Genomic DNA, 14546 nt, shown 5'->3' on the forward strand with positions numbered 1-14546 from the left:
TTAATTTTTGACTATCTGATTTATGATCGTGAATATTTCATTATGCTTTATCTTAAAACGCCACTCCGTTAATTAATGGAGGATTGCTGCCTTTGTGCAGCTTTCTTTCGGCTCCCACTCTTCCCTTCAAGAGAGATGCTCTACTACTTTAAATAGATGAGTTCTAAAAGAGGAAGAGCGAACTAACAAGTGGTAAACATTTTATGCGTAAGTGTGACGATGGCTTGCTTAATACCTATCCAGCGTGACGACAGTAGCTCATTGCCCATCTTAACTGAGTTATTTGTATGGCGTAATGCGAAAGGTTTGCGTGGAACGTTGCGAAATAACTAAATTGCTGACGTATGGTGATCCCCGGTTATTCTGGAAACGTATAGCTAGAAGGAGGGAAAGGTTCTTGTAGATCTTTCGCCTCCACCATTTGTTCCAAGTGCTTTGCTCGATCTAGTTATTATTCGCTTATTATGATTCCATCGTGCGTGGGTTGTGTTATTGGTTTACACGAAAAGGTGAAACCGCGCGACTAATCGTATCTCAATGATTTTAAGTAGACTATGTAGCCGAGGTGGAATTTGTGCTTAGTAGGCTTCGGCAATACATTATTAGTGTCTGAATGCATGGACGTCAGAAGCCATGTAGGCATTACATCAGGTGTTAGATGAGTCCTGGAAGTTTTGTAATATTTTCAAAAGAAAAATGGCTCTTAATTGCGTATTCCGTGGGATAAGGAAACTTTCATTTCGCTATCTAAACCCAAAAATCTGTCGTGGACCACATTTAATTAATAGAATCACTTTACAATACTTATAACGATGAGTTTTTAACAGAATACGACACACATGCATCACCATAAACTTCATTCTCAGTAGACCGCTTAAACTAGGGAGTATGGTTCTGATTGGCTTTTAACTACTTATGAGCGCAAAGATTGTTTAAAAGCTGAATTCTTGTGCATTAAAACTACATTTAATCTATGAATTTCTTTTTCCCCCCCGTACAATTTCTACGGAAAAAATGAAATAATTGCCGGTTTTCTATTTTCTGAGTTTTGAAATTTGGAATGACCTGCAAAATTTTAAAAGGCAAAAATTTCATGAAAATCTCTCAACTGGGAGTCCAGTTGTGTCACATGCGGACGACAGACATGATGATGACAATGATAAAGGCCTCCGTAGCCGAGTGGTAAAGAGCGGTAGTGCAATAGCACACGCTGTTTGAGTAGACCGGGGTTTAATCCTCCCCCGACCGCTCAATATGGTCGATCTGCGGACCAGCGTGACAGATTATGGTCCATTCCCTCAACATGACTTGTTGAGGAGGCCTCCATGCTGCAATGGATTGACAATGGCTGCAGATTTATTATTATTTTATAATAATAAATCTGAATTGAAAAAAAAATCATGAACCAAAAGTTCAAGAAATAGAGCAAATGAAGAATGATGTTATGCAAAGTAAATTTAAACTTAACAAAACTGATTAATCTCATCGAATAAACAATTCAACGTTACGGAGCTTGCCATATGAGATTACAGAATATGGAGAATAATAGATTAAAAAAATGGAACGTAAGCTAATTATTACTGAAAGAAAAGGAATGCTAAAAATAGCAATAATAATAATCATAAAATATCAAATATTACTGAAATTATTATAGCCAGTTATGAGATATATGCGAACGCGCGTAAAAAGGGGACATACACGAGAATTTCAGATATTGATAGTATTTAAGCATTTAGTAAGTGGGATGTAAAAGTTAATTTTAACCTTTTAAAATTATTTAAATTCATAAATGTCTATTTGCTTTTTACTTGTTTTTTTTTATTTTTTTAATATTTTCGCAGCCTGTTTTTGTAAAGCGCGGATCATACCATTGCTACCCCGATTTTGTATTAAATTTTCTAATTTCTCTAAGAGTCATTTTGTCAGCTTCAAAATTGATAAAACAATTTTTGCTTCGTTGGTAATTACCAAGCTATTAACCATGAAACTGTTTAGTTTCAGTATTGTATAAAAATAGCTTTTTTTTTTTATTTTTATAATACAAGGTATGTCAAAGTTATGTTAACACTTATATGGAAAAAACATTTATTGTAATCAACATTTATCAACATTAATCAACATTTATTGTATATGTGTAATATTATGTATGTAAGGTCTCAACCTGTTGTCTATTGTTATGGTAGTTTTGCCATTGCGTGTGTATTATGTCTGTATAAATGTGTGTTCATGGGCTGATTTGTATGGCGTGCCGGTTGAAAAAAACTACTCTGTCTACCTGCGGGTAACCCAGCAGCGATTGACAAGGGCTTTAAGAATTGTTTATATCATTGTTTTATTCGTGTTTTTTGTTTGGCTGGTGCAGCATAAGCCATAGGCTTTCTTGCACCATGCGGCCATTACTAATACTAACACAAACAGGATGCCAGTATATTTTCCGTTTGGAATTAATCTAATTAATGAGTCAATCTAAATAATGCAGCAGAGTATGATTAAGGAGTTGGCTCGGTCTCTAGACAATCATTGTTTGTCTTGGCGTGAAATACGCCCTGTTTTCCTAATGCTGAACTTAAAAATTCAGGGATTACAAGGTGATGCAACTAAAGTTTAGATTCTAAACTAAACCTTGCAATGACATTTGTCTTTGGATGATTAAAGCAGAGTCTAAAGAAATCTTTCATGCTAAATGATTATCTGGGTGCCACATTTTCCCATTTTACAACATAGCTGTGTAGTGTTTTATTCTCTTATGATAAAGAGGAAACAAGGAAAAGTGCAATGCACAGATTCCCTTGTACTAATAGTTTTACCCAGTTGCTAATTAGAAAGGGAAATACGTATATAAGGGCAAGAAAGTAACGGCAAATATAGTAGAGGGACAAAAACATTAGGTTCTACCAAGTGATGTTCTTTGCATATCTTGGACAGCATAATGGCAGCTTTAGTTGATTTACTTCTACTGAGCTGATTAGCCATTTGGTTTCTGAGAGTGCTTGTGTGACCATGAAATACCCTAAACATTGAAAGGGAAGGTGTGATAGAAGAAAAATTCCCGAGTAATCTGGGACCACATGGAAATACGCGTAGGTAACCATAAGAGCTTCATCTGGTCTGTTAAAAGAAATAAAGCACAAAATTTAATTAGACTGTAATGCTAGGAGTACTGTAAACAAGTTAAATAAATTTAAGCTTTTAGTTAAGTTAATTAATGATAATGTAGTACAGCCTACTAAGACATGCCACTCAAATATACGAGAAAAATTTCATTAGTTATGAGTGCAAATCGATGCACATTTGTAGAAAGACTTAGGTGAGGACTGCATAGTTTGACAACTAGACATCTAAAGGGAAGATCTGATTGAAATGTATAAAGTGCTCAAAAGACTGAGTAAAATGAATGTGGAAATTGTGTTCTCCCTCGTAGTCGCTCCAAGAACCACGTGATAAAAATATAAATTTAGGAAATATCTCATTTTTAATAGCATTTTAAATTTAGAAATACTCCAATTAACTTGGAAAATTAATTCTTGAATATCACGAATACAGATGAAATAGTCTCACCATTTCAACAGTCAGCATTTTGTCTTCTCCCTGTCTCCATCCCCTGCCGCCCTCTTATTCCGCCTGGTGAGGCATGGGCCTGTCTCACTGACTTTCTGGGCTCGCTTTCTCTATCATTCCCATACCTCTGTCTTTCCCCCAGTCTTCTCCCTTACTCTGTCTAACTCGCAGTGTACACTCCACACAATTTATCAATTAATAACGTGCATTTTTAAACCGCGCTTACATAACCTCTCTCGGCTTTTTATATTCTAGCGTTAATCCCACCCCCTTTTTTTTCTTCTTCTCACATAGGCCTTTACCACTGAATTCTTCGGAAACTAGGTGGCAGGGCCTGCCAGAGTACAAAATAAAATCTACTGGGTACCTGACCTGCTTGCCTGCCCGGAGCCAAGTGCGGTTACGGTGGGTCTCAACAGGGACCCAACGGCTAAATGGTCAGAAGAACAACGGTACAACACTATACATCCTTCCACTCCCCACACACTTTTTAAATCTCTGGCCTTCACAGAGTATACAACGCAGAGTGGGGGAACCCCTGATGCCGTCAGACAACTAACGCACTTTGCACTTTTGTCGGAATTTATTTGCATAAATTAATTACTTAATAAAATACTGGAAAGTTTATTTTTTTATTTTTTTTTTATTATGTATTGGGACGTGCATGCTCAAAATTTCAAAAGAAATATTAAAATATTTCAAGTCCTTGCCTTTACTATCGCTTTAGGAGCGGATATTCGTGAACTTTCCAACCTCAATCTTTTCACCAAATTAGCATGCTTTTTTGTTAGTTTAGCAATAAACTGAATTCGAACTGATTCTGCAGAAATCTGTATGATTTTTTTTTGTACATAGCACGCAATCAACGAAAAATTAAAAATCATATTAAACTGTAATAAGAAATAAATTTAATACATTTTACCTCAAGAGCAGCTAAATGTATTCCTCCCACACTAACTTTACCACTTCCTCCTTAAAGAGGAAAGGGTGTGGTTGACACGCTTCATCGATCATTGAATAGCAATGGAGAAAGAAAACCGACTACTGTAAAAAAGAGAGGGCGGAAATGAGTATTTATACAAAGGCCAGTTTAGGTCGAAGATTTATAACACACGAGTTCATGTAAGACCCTGATCTGGCATAAAGAAAACTAGAGCCAAAGAAATGCAGCACTAGCAAAGCGAAACGTGTTTCACACACGGAAACTCTTTCCGATGGCGTTTTAGATGAGCAACGTGCGTATGGAGCAGTTGAATATATGAACACCAACTCTACTAAGTTTCGACAAAATATTAAATAAAAACAAAAGATTAACCATCATATGGTTAATCTTTTGTTTTTTGTTAATCTTCTGTGCATTAATACGGAGCCCGATTGCATCGGGCTCCGTATTAATGCACAGAAGTCTGCCCAAATGACCATAAGTTACAAGCAGAATAAAAATGACATCTCAATCTCTGTGAACGGGTCTAGTGTGGAAAAAGTGCACTCTCACCTGGACCTGGGTCTTAAGTGGGATGACAGACTCACCTTTGCTCAACACTTCGCCCATATGAAGACAAAAATATTCGCCGCTTTATGGGCTACTAGGCAGGAACTGGTAGGAATTAGGGATCCTCAGCTAGCGACCAAGTACATTTTAATGTGTGTCCTGCCAATTGCAATGTATGCCTCGCAAATCTGGTCTTCAGCTCCAGATTCACATTATAAGTCCGTCCTTGGGATCGAGTACTGGTTCTTGCGATGGCTTAACAGAGTTGCTGGCCACCCTTTTACTATCTCAAGGGCCATTCTCTACTCAAACCTTAACATCACACCCTGGATGCAGCGGACAATTAACAGGAACATACACACTCTCGCACAAATGCTCACAGGCAGAGTGGATGCTCCAGTCCTGGATAATATTCTAGTTAAACCGCGTGCCACTGCTAGACGTTGCGGAGAACTAAATAATCCACTGCGTTCAGTCCTGAACAATCTTAGTAGCCTGCAAAGATTCTTCCCATCAAATGCAGCGAGAATATTTAACTCACTACAGATAGATGCCGAAAAACTGTGTGAGGATGCAATATACCGGAAAGAGATCTTCCAGGATTCGTACAGACTTACCGAAATATGAATCGGCCGCAAAGTACTAAAGAATTGTGTATAAAAGTGAAGCTTTCTGCTTTAAGAACAATAATAATCTGTTGACTGTAAAAATATACCTTCTGTAACAGTTATGTTAATATGTAAGTTATATGTGGAATTATTAATGAATTGTAAATATATGAGCTGTATAATGTTTGTACACAATCATAAATGTGTAAATACTGTATGTATTAAACATAAAATGTGTATATAATATTTCGGGACGAGACTACGTGTTCAGTATATGTAACCCACTGCACGTAGTATCTCGTACCCTGATATGTACTTAGCACCCTCCTGGCACTTTGCCGTCCCGGGGTGGTTTCCTTATGGAAATAAACAGATAATAATAATAATAATAATAATAATAATAATATTCCAACACTATGAGAAATGCTATTGGCATCATCATTACAAATACTGAGAGCAGATATAAAATTTGGAAATTAAATTTTATTTCGCAAAAGATAGATGAACTCATTAAGAAGTGGTCGCGTGTGCAGGTAAAATTTTAAATTAAAATTAACAGAAAAAAAATTCTTCAATGTATCAAATTGGTAACAGTCTGTAACAAATTTTCAGCGCTGTTTTTCTAGTTTCATTATGATTCTATAGCCCCAGTTCATCTCCCCAGAAATTTAAAAATATATACATGAAAGAATGTTTCAGACGTTTGGGCATTACCGGTAGGAATGGTCAGATCGACACCAAATTTTCAGCTAACGTATTATTCGTCTTTTGGAAAATCTTAAGGCCAATTACGATTCTATAGCCTACTACCCATCCCCTAGTTCTATCTCTACGATAAAACTTTCTATAAATATTAAACAATAACTGTCCTTTAAAAAAAATTCAGGTTTTAGTTAGAACATTTTTAGCAACCAATATAACTTTCCATCTCGATAGGTTAATTGATTTCGCACATACTTCTGCCCACCTAAAGAAGTACTGCTTCACACATTCCACCTCAAGACTATCGCATCTTTAGTACAGTTTAAACGTGTTTAACCCGTAAGGTATATAATTTAATAATCGAATGCAATTCATTAAAATGCTTAATATATAGGGCTGAAATTAAACTAAGGAAAGACTTTAACGTTTAGTTGTCCTCAGATAATGAAATTATTTTTCCATTTCTAAGCTATTGCGGAATTCTCTATCTCTTTATTGTGGAGCACAATGTGCGTTTATTCTGTCCTCCAGCATGTATTAGGATACTTCCCTGGAAAGTAATGGTTAGTTCTAAAGATCACGCGGCAGGCAAGAGAAGGCAGAACAAATTAAAGGTACTACTAAAAGGCATGCATATTCAATGACAGGTAGATAGAGGCAGAACTTACCATGGTCACGCAGCTGCTCCTAAAGCTACAGATGTCTCCTGGCTGGAAAAGGAACACTGTCTATCATATGCATGGAAGGGAGCAGGGCAAGAAAGTGATGTGATGAATCAAGCCTGGGCTGACATGGGTCAGCCCATGCTTGATTCATCCAAAGAACTATTACCCAAAGAACAGTTTCACTTAGTTTATACTGTATAAACAATGAAATTTGAGACAAGAGCCGGAGGGCACGAATATAAAATCATAGGGGGAGAACAGTAGACTAGACCTTATGAAGTTAACCTCCTGGCAAGGATGGAGTTTTTTTTTAACCTTCATATTTGCTCTTGCATCATTAAGACACTTTAATACTAATTGAACCCTGAAGTATTTCAAAAAAAAAAAAAAAAAAAAACTCAGATAAATATAGCATGATGATGTAATGTAGGTAGATAAACCTGGGAATTTTATTCAGTAGTTTCCACCGCATCCACTTCAGGTGTTTTGGCCTTTAGCCGTATTCGAGGTCAATGTGCCTGTTTTCAGAGCGGTAAAACTCAAGAATAACTAACTGGGAAAAATCCTACCTATCCATTTGAGACTGGCTTACTCATACTCCCTCACCTACTCCAATACTGACGAGACTTTTCCAAATGGTAAAATATTCTTGTTCTTTATTTATTGCCAAGCTTTAGCTAATTTGAAAGATAATACATGCATTTACCAAAAGTGCATAAAGTCATCGGGAAAAAGCAAATCATGCAGTTTCTATCTGTGAAAACGTGAAAGTATTTTTCTTTTGTGACCATTTCAAACCAAACAGCAGATGCAGTCAGCCATCATACTGTGAAGGCATCCTGACTTCTCTGCTACCTCTTCTCTATTGCTTGAATGTCCTGATGAAAACATCAGGACATTCAAGGAAGCCATGTAATGAAGAAATAACGGGGACTTAAATTTACTTCAATGGAAGATCAGTTTAGATCTCGCGATTACCGAGATCTAAACTGATCTTCCATTAACTGAAAATGATGGATTCAACCCGAAATTAAGCCGACAAGAATCTTTTGTTTATATTATTTAAGTAACGGATTTCGAATTTTCTTTGCGCAATTGCCAATTTACTTTAAAATCTTTTTCCGTCAAACTTTGGCGACATCTCCGCATTTCCTTACACACGTTCACTCGTTGCTCACTTATTTATGTTGGTAGTTAATACTGAAAGAAGTTGATGCCTCGTTACAGTCCGTCTTTCGGACTATAAACGTTTGCTTCCTGACTCGCTGATGAATCTCCTGTTGAGTGAAAACGATGTAATGCCCACTGTGAGTATCAGCGCTACATTCTGAATAAAATTATCTGTTTGGAAGTATTTCCGTATCATTTGCAGCTGGTAAATGGTATTATTTGATGATTCGGCTGACCGTGACCGCAGAGCGAACAAAGACGTTGTAATCATCCTCTCCCGCCTACGCTCGTTACCGAAAGATAGGTTTATTACGCATGAACTGATGCGACTGTAACGGGGAACTCCATTGGCTGCTGCACGTGCAGTTTCTGTTGGAAACCTCTCACTAGGGACACTCATCCAACGGAAAAAAGACATTGAGAAACACGTATACAGGTACAGCACCAACTTTGGCAGAGATAAGGTGGGGGGGAGGACTTGCTACAACAATCCACAGATTGAGCTACTGGTAATGAAGAATACATGGTATTAAGAGTGAAAATCGTAATTAGTATGCTCCCTTCGTTATGATGCCTCTGATTTTAATTCATATTTATCGAGGAGAGGCGGCCATTTCTTTTATTGATTGTTTAAAGATATTTGTTGCTTTTGTTGACAAATTGAGCCTTCATTAAACAACAAAATCGATAAAATGCAGGCAGGTTATTAATTTCACTGCATTTTCAATAAATAATCACATATGATTAAATTACTCAGTCTTTTACGCCTTCAGATAAGATATTTCATTTAGAAATATCTGACAGAGTTCCGTATTTTAATGGTTCTTAAATGAGAGGCATTGCCTTTCGTCATAAGCAGCCGCGAAATGTGTCGGATTTTATTTCCTAATTTTAAAACCCAAGCGAACGATTTGTCTTGCGCATGTTTGCCTTTCATGTCATAATGAAAACAAATTACATCATGCATATATTTATGTAAAGTTTGTTCTTAATAAGCTTTAATAGGTGAAGCCTTTCGTTATGTTGAGATTTGCTATATAAATAAGATTTGCTATATCAATAATAAGAAATGAGTTAATGAAGTTCGATAATAAGAAAGTAGCTATGCAGTTATCAGAGAAGAGTTAGTACGCCTTGTAGAGTTAGAACTGCCTTGCTGTTCATATTATAGTAATTTAGAAAATGTTTTGCTATAAAGTACTGCATGATAATTTAAGTAACGTGAACTGTTAATCGAAGACCTAATTACAGGTGCCTTTCAGAAATGAAAATGTCAATTTGCCTTTGAAATTTCTCCCTTTTGTACAGACTTAAAAGTAGAAGTAGTCGCGAGATCTAAACTGATCTTCCATTGAAGCAAATTTAAGTCCCCGTTATTTCTTCATCACATGGCTTCCTTAAAATCACTGCCATAGTTCGTTCCACGTTGCTGCCGTGAAATAATGGGTCTCTGTAGTTGCCATAACACTTTTTTTTGATATAACAAAAACAAGTTATAAGGCGGAACTTAGGAGAATAGTTAACGGCTTGAACTTTTTGTTAGTAATCACTGAAGCTTATGCATGGAATGCAGTCGTGATTATTTTGGAGGTGCCAAGAAATGTCTTCCTTTTATTTTCATCTCATTCTTTCCCCACTTCTTTCATCTCATTTTTTTTGTTGTTTTAAACTTAATTCTTCGCGTAACTGCCACTTTTTTTTTTTTTGAGATAGTAATGAACTGTTTCATTTCCCCTTTGAAGGATTTTCCTAAATACAGGGACAAGAAAAACAGAATTTCAGTGTACTTCTCCCTGCTGCTCCATCCACACTTGTTCCATGTTCCCTTTTCATTCTGTGCATTTAGCATGTAAAGAAAACACGACTTACTTCTTAGCCGTAGCGCCTCATAGCTTTGAATTCTCATTTGTATACGTATAATGCCCTTTTACTCTGGTCAAATATGATAACCCACTTAAAGTCATGGACACGCCCTTGATTGCAGGAAATTGTACGACTGTGAAATCTGTAAATATTTTGACCAACAGAGGTGATCAGTTAGTCCAGAATTCATGTCAAAGGTGTGCGTCGAACATTGAGCACACAGAAAGATGGTGAAAAAATAAAACATTCCAAAGAAGACAATTAACAAGGTGATGAAGCAATGGAAGTCCAGATGTGCTACTGAGCCCAACGACGACAAGGTACGTTTAAAATACTGACTGACAGATCAGACAAATCTTAAGATGGATGGTTGGTCACCTCCTCTCGCCATCAGATCCTAGAGGAGCGTATTATGACCTTGTTGCCCTTGCGCCGTAAAGCCCATAAATAAACGAGCAGATCCTGTAGAATCTGAGTTTAAAGTTGAGCTGCCATTGTTAACTGCCTAACCCTTTGAAATCGAGCTGCTATTCCTTCATTAATGTCATTAACAAATGAAAGAAACAAAGACCCAGCACTGAACCCTGTGGCACGCTGCTTCAATTCCGACACTCAGGCCTGTTCAACACAATAGCCGTTTATCACCGTCATCTGGCCTCCTATCATTCAGCCCACTTTTATAAAATAAATAAATAAATCTTTATTTTAGTACCAGTAGTACACAACCCCCCGTCACGGAGTTGCAAACCAGCGATTAACATCGTAGGTATTATAACTGACTTTATTTTAAAAATACAAAAGAAAAAAATACGACAAAAATAACTAATAATTAATAGTTTTTAATAGCCACGAGTTTGAGCATGTTTAGAGCCGTTTCTTGCGAATGCTTACACGTCGGATTCTAAGCTATCATATATTTTATCACTTAATTTCCAGGATCTTGAGCGCTTCTAGTCATTATCAGACGACGTCTTCATCGCTAACGTTGTTTCAGTTTAAGAAAAGTGTTCCTGTAAGATCGTATCAAAACCAAACCCTTACACAACTCCAGACACATTAGTTAGAATTATATCCACTTTTTCGTGGCAACCTGAAACGGCTGATCATATCAGTGAGATGATTTTGCTCTAACAAACTCATGGTGCATCGAAGAGCGAGAATATGTGCATTTCAAACATTAAATTTTACACATAGATCAATTGAATAATTTTGTAAAAGCCGATCAGCTATAGCGCCAGGGGGTTTACAAATAGTTGGCGTTAAATGGTATTGAAAGTAATCATCATAAGTTCTCTGCCACACAGCAGGTCCCTAATAGCCAGATGTGAATAGCGTTTCTAGCTCTCCTTTAGACCACGATATCCATCAACCTCTGCCAAATCATCCGGAATCTTAATCCTCCTCTCGTTCTCTTGTCCTTCACCTTCCCCTTCAGTTAACGCACTCTTAGCAATCTCTTTCTCAAATTACATGCCAGACCCAATTTTTCGTTCTTTTCCGTATAAAATTTATACTTCGATTCTGTTCTGTCCTTCTTAAGCAGAGTATTGAATTTTTAAAACTACTGATAAAGGGAAAAAACAGTTGTACATTTAAATCCAGAGAAGGTTTAAGAGTTAAAATGGAGGTTATAAATTATATTTATACATAGCAGAGAAAGAACTAAATAAATAAAAAAAAATAAAACTAGAAATGAATGCATAAGAACTGTCCACACTGCTTACGAGAGGGAGAGTATCTGAAGAATCCAGCATCAAAATTCTATGTTTTCAGAGGATTGCCAGAATTAAAAAAATAATCTACAGACTGATCGCTTATGGCAGGATTTTCAAATTTCTCAAAGTCCTCGATGCCGCGACCTATTCAATGATAAATGAATTTATGCATCCACCATGAAAAAAAATTAATGATTTCATTTAGGTTAGATTTGGGAAAGAAGAAAACGTACCATTTACTTTTAATAATTAAATTTTAATTTGTGTATCAAATAAAATATAACTTTAAGTTAGAGCCATTTGATTGTAGCGATTTGAATGACTACAATCAAATGGCAGTATCTACAACCAATAAAGGTTGTATTTATTGCTGGAAGTATGATTTTGACATCACAATCATACTTGTATGGAACTATGACTGCAACAAAACGGTGCCTTCGCTAACCTCTTCCAATCCTTGGTTTGGAAGAGGTTAGCGAAATCCAAACCAATAGCCTAATTGACCGTTTCATTGTAGCCATTTTAATGGGCTACAATCAAATGTCAGCTGCAGGAAGTATGATTGCAACAATACAAGTTACGATAATTCGCCTCTGGGAAGCTGCAGTGACGTCACTTCCCCCAACTGGAGAGAAATTTGCATATCTGAAAGCTGTTGCGACTTCACTTGAGTTCAGAAATGCATGTGTTATATATTAGTATAACGCATGCATAACTTTTTTCATTTTGAAGCTGTTTAATTTCTCTGCCACTACATTTTCACTTTGTCTAAATCCGGTCAGATGGTTATCATGGCCAATAGTAGTATCAATCCTAAAAGAATGCTCACATGTCGTTATTAATGCAAAAAAAAATTATTTAACTCAGAATATTTTACTCAATAGCAATTATAGCTATTGCAGTAGACCAATATGTTTCATCCTCATACTCTTCACATATATGTATAGGTAAACCTCCTTTATTATTACCCTTTCCCATTATCCATTGTTTTATAACAATCCAAAATAATATTTACAGTAAAATGTATTAATACTATTATTTATAATTTCACAGAAACTGCCAAGCAAATGCTTGTTTGCATCAAGCAGACAGAGGTCGAAAACTGAACCAACAATTTTAATATTAATGTAACAAACCTAAATGGAATGATGGAAAGTGCACAAGCACTTGAAATTTATGACAATGATCGAAATATACGAAAGTGTGCAGAAATTAATCCACCTCTAATTCTAACACCACTTTGAAGCAGTGAAAGTAATTATTCTAAGGTGCGGGAAATTCTTAATGATTCGTTGACCGCATAACAGGTTACTATACTCAGCCAAATACCACCTACGTTGGATAGCTTTAATCAGATTAGCCAAAGTATTTGAATAATAAAAGTTAACCTTTACAGAGCCACACTTTTTCTCCTTCTTCAAACCTTTCTTGAAGAAATTTAGAGCAAGATTTACACAAGTTTCACTTCTAAATCTGCTGTGAAGGTGACCAATAGCTGAAGGACATAAAATGACAGATGTTTATATATAAATAAACTCCGTACTTCTTCGAAAACAATATAACTTCAGGACAGCCACGCATCTGTGACTCATGAAGTGAACCAGCAAGTTTTTTGACTACAATAAAACAAAATCGGTAGACAGTACACGCCTGTATAAACAACATGATTAAACATTGGAGGATTAGCCCCAAGTAGTTGGTAGGTGTGACTAGAAGCATCAGGGTTTTTTGATGTCAGCAAACCCCGATTGAATCTGGTGACCCAATGACGCTTCAGTTCAGAACAGGTTTGTCGGGTTCCAATGTGTTCGTTTCTTGACACATTTTGCCGATCTGGTTTTTTATTAGTTAATTTCAAGCAATCGGGCAGTGTGTTGGTAGAAAATATTGAGGAGAATGACGGGTTGAGAATGTCAACGACAGAGTTCCAGGTAGTGTGAGCACCTACGCGCACTTTTTATGTTGAAGTGCTACCAGCGGATTAGAGGTGAAGCACCGAGTTCAGTTTGTAGGTGTTGAGAGATCAGTAAAACTTCCAGCTGTAGAAGAGGTGGGAAAAATAAAATATGCCACCATTATATATATTGAATGTTGCCTCTGCTGGCTTCTTTGATCTTGCTGGGATGAATTATTCAAAGGTGTAGGATTTTAAATGTTTGTTTAAGACCCTACATTAGAGATATAAAGAGTGTGCGATCCCACCTGGCTCAACGCACTATGGCAGCCATCTAGAAAATGTTCTTGGAAGGGATTAAGCCCTGGGCAGACTGTTGCATTGCGATTTTTGTTTTTTGGAAGACTGAAAAATGATTTGGCAGAAAGTTGATTGCACACAGACGATGAAATGAAGGAAGTTGTCAGTCAATAGTGCCAACAGCAACCAAATGGCTTTTATGAGCAAAGTATTAAAAAAAAATGGCATACAGGTGGAAAGTGCGTACAATAACACATTGAAAAATATATTCTGCCTGTACTACACAACAATTTCTGATTTGAAAAAAAAAAAAAAAAAGACGAACCTGTGTACTTATATTGCATCTGATGTTCTTCCACTGTTCAAGAAAATAGGTTACAACTATTAATAAAACAGTTTTTATATAGAGATTGCAACTTACCCGTTGCAATCGAGCAACTGTTTCGCGTTCACATCAGCGGTTCCCAACCAGGGACTCACTAACCTCCAGGGTACTTAAAAATAATGATAATAATAATTGTATAAATATTAAACATTTTTATAAATAAAACTCGTACGGAGGCTAAAGGTATGTCAACT

The 14546-nt window shown here is 36.5% G+C and overlaps 1 protein-coding gene across 1 annotated transcript in view; it reads left to right on the forward strand.

The window, feature by feature from the left end:
• Window positions 1–14546, forward strand: part of LOC150089310 (arrestin domain-containing protein 4-like) — an 85242-nt gene that overhangs the window by 32437 nt on the left and 38259 nt on the right. The window lies entirely within an intron of this gene.

The sequence above is a fragment of the Mastigoproctus giganteus genome, chromosome 2 (genome assembly GCF_048544385.1).
Source record: "Mastigoproctus giganteus isolate SK-2022 chromosome 2, ASM4854438v1, whole genome shotgun sequence".
In the NCBI taxonomy this organism is placed as follows: domain Eukaryota; kingdom Metazoa; phylum Arthropoda; class Arachnida; order Uropygi; family Thelyphonidae; genus Mastigoproctus; species Mastigoproctus giganteus.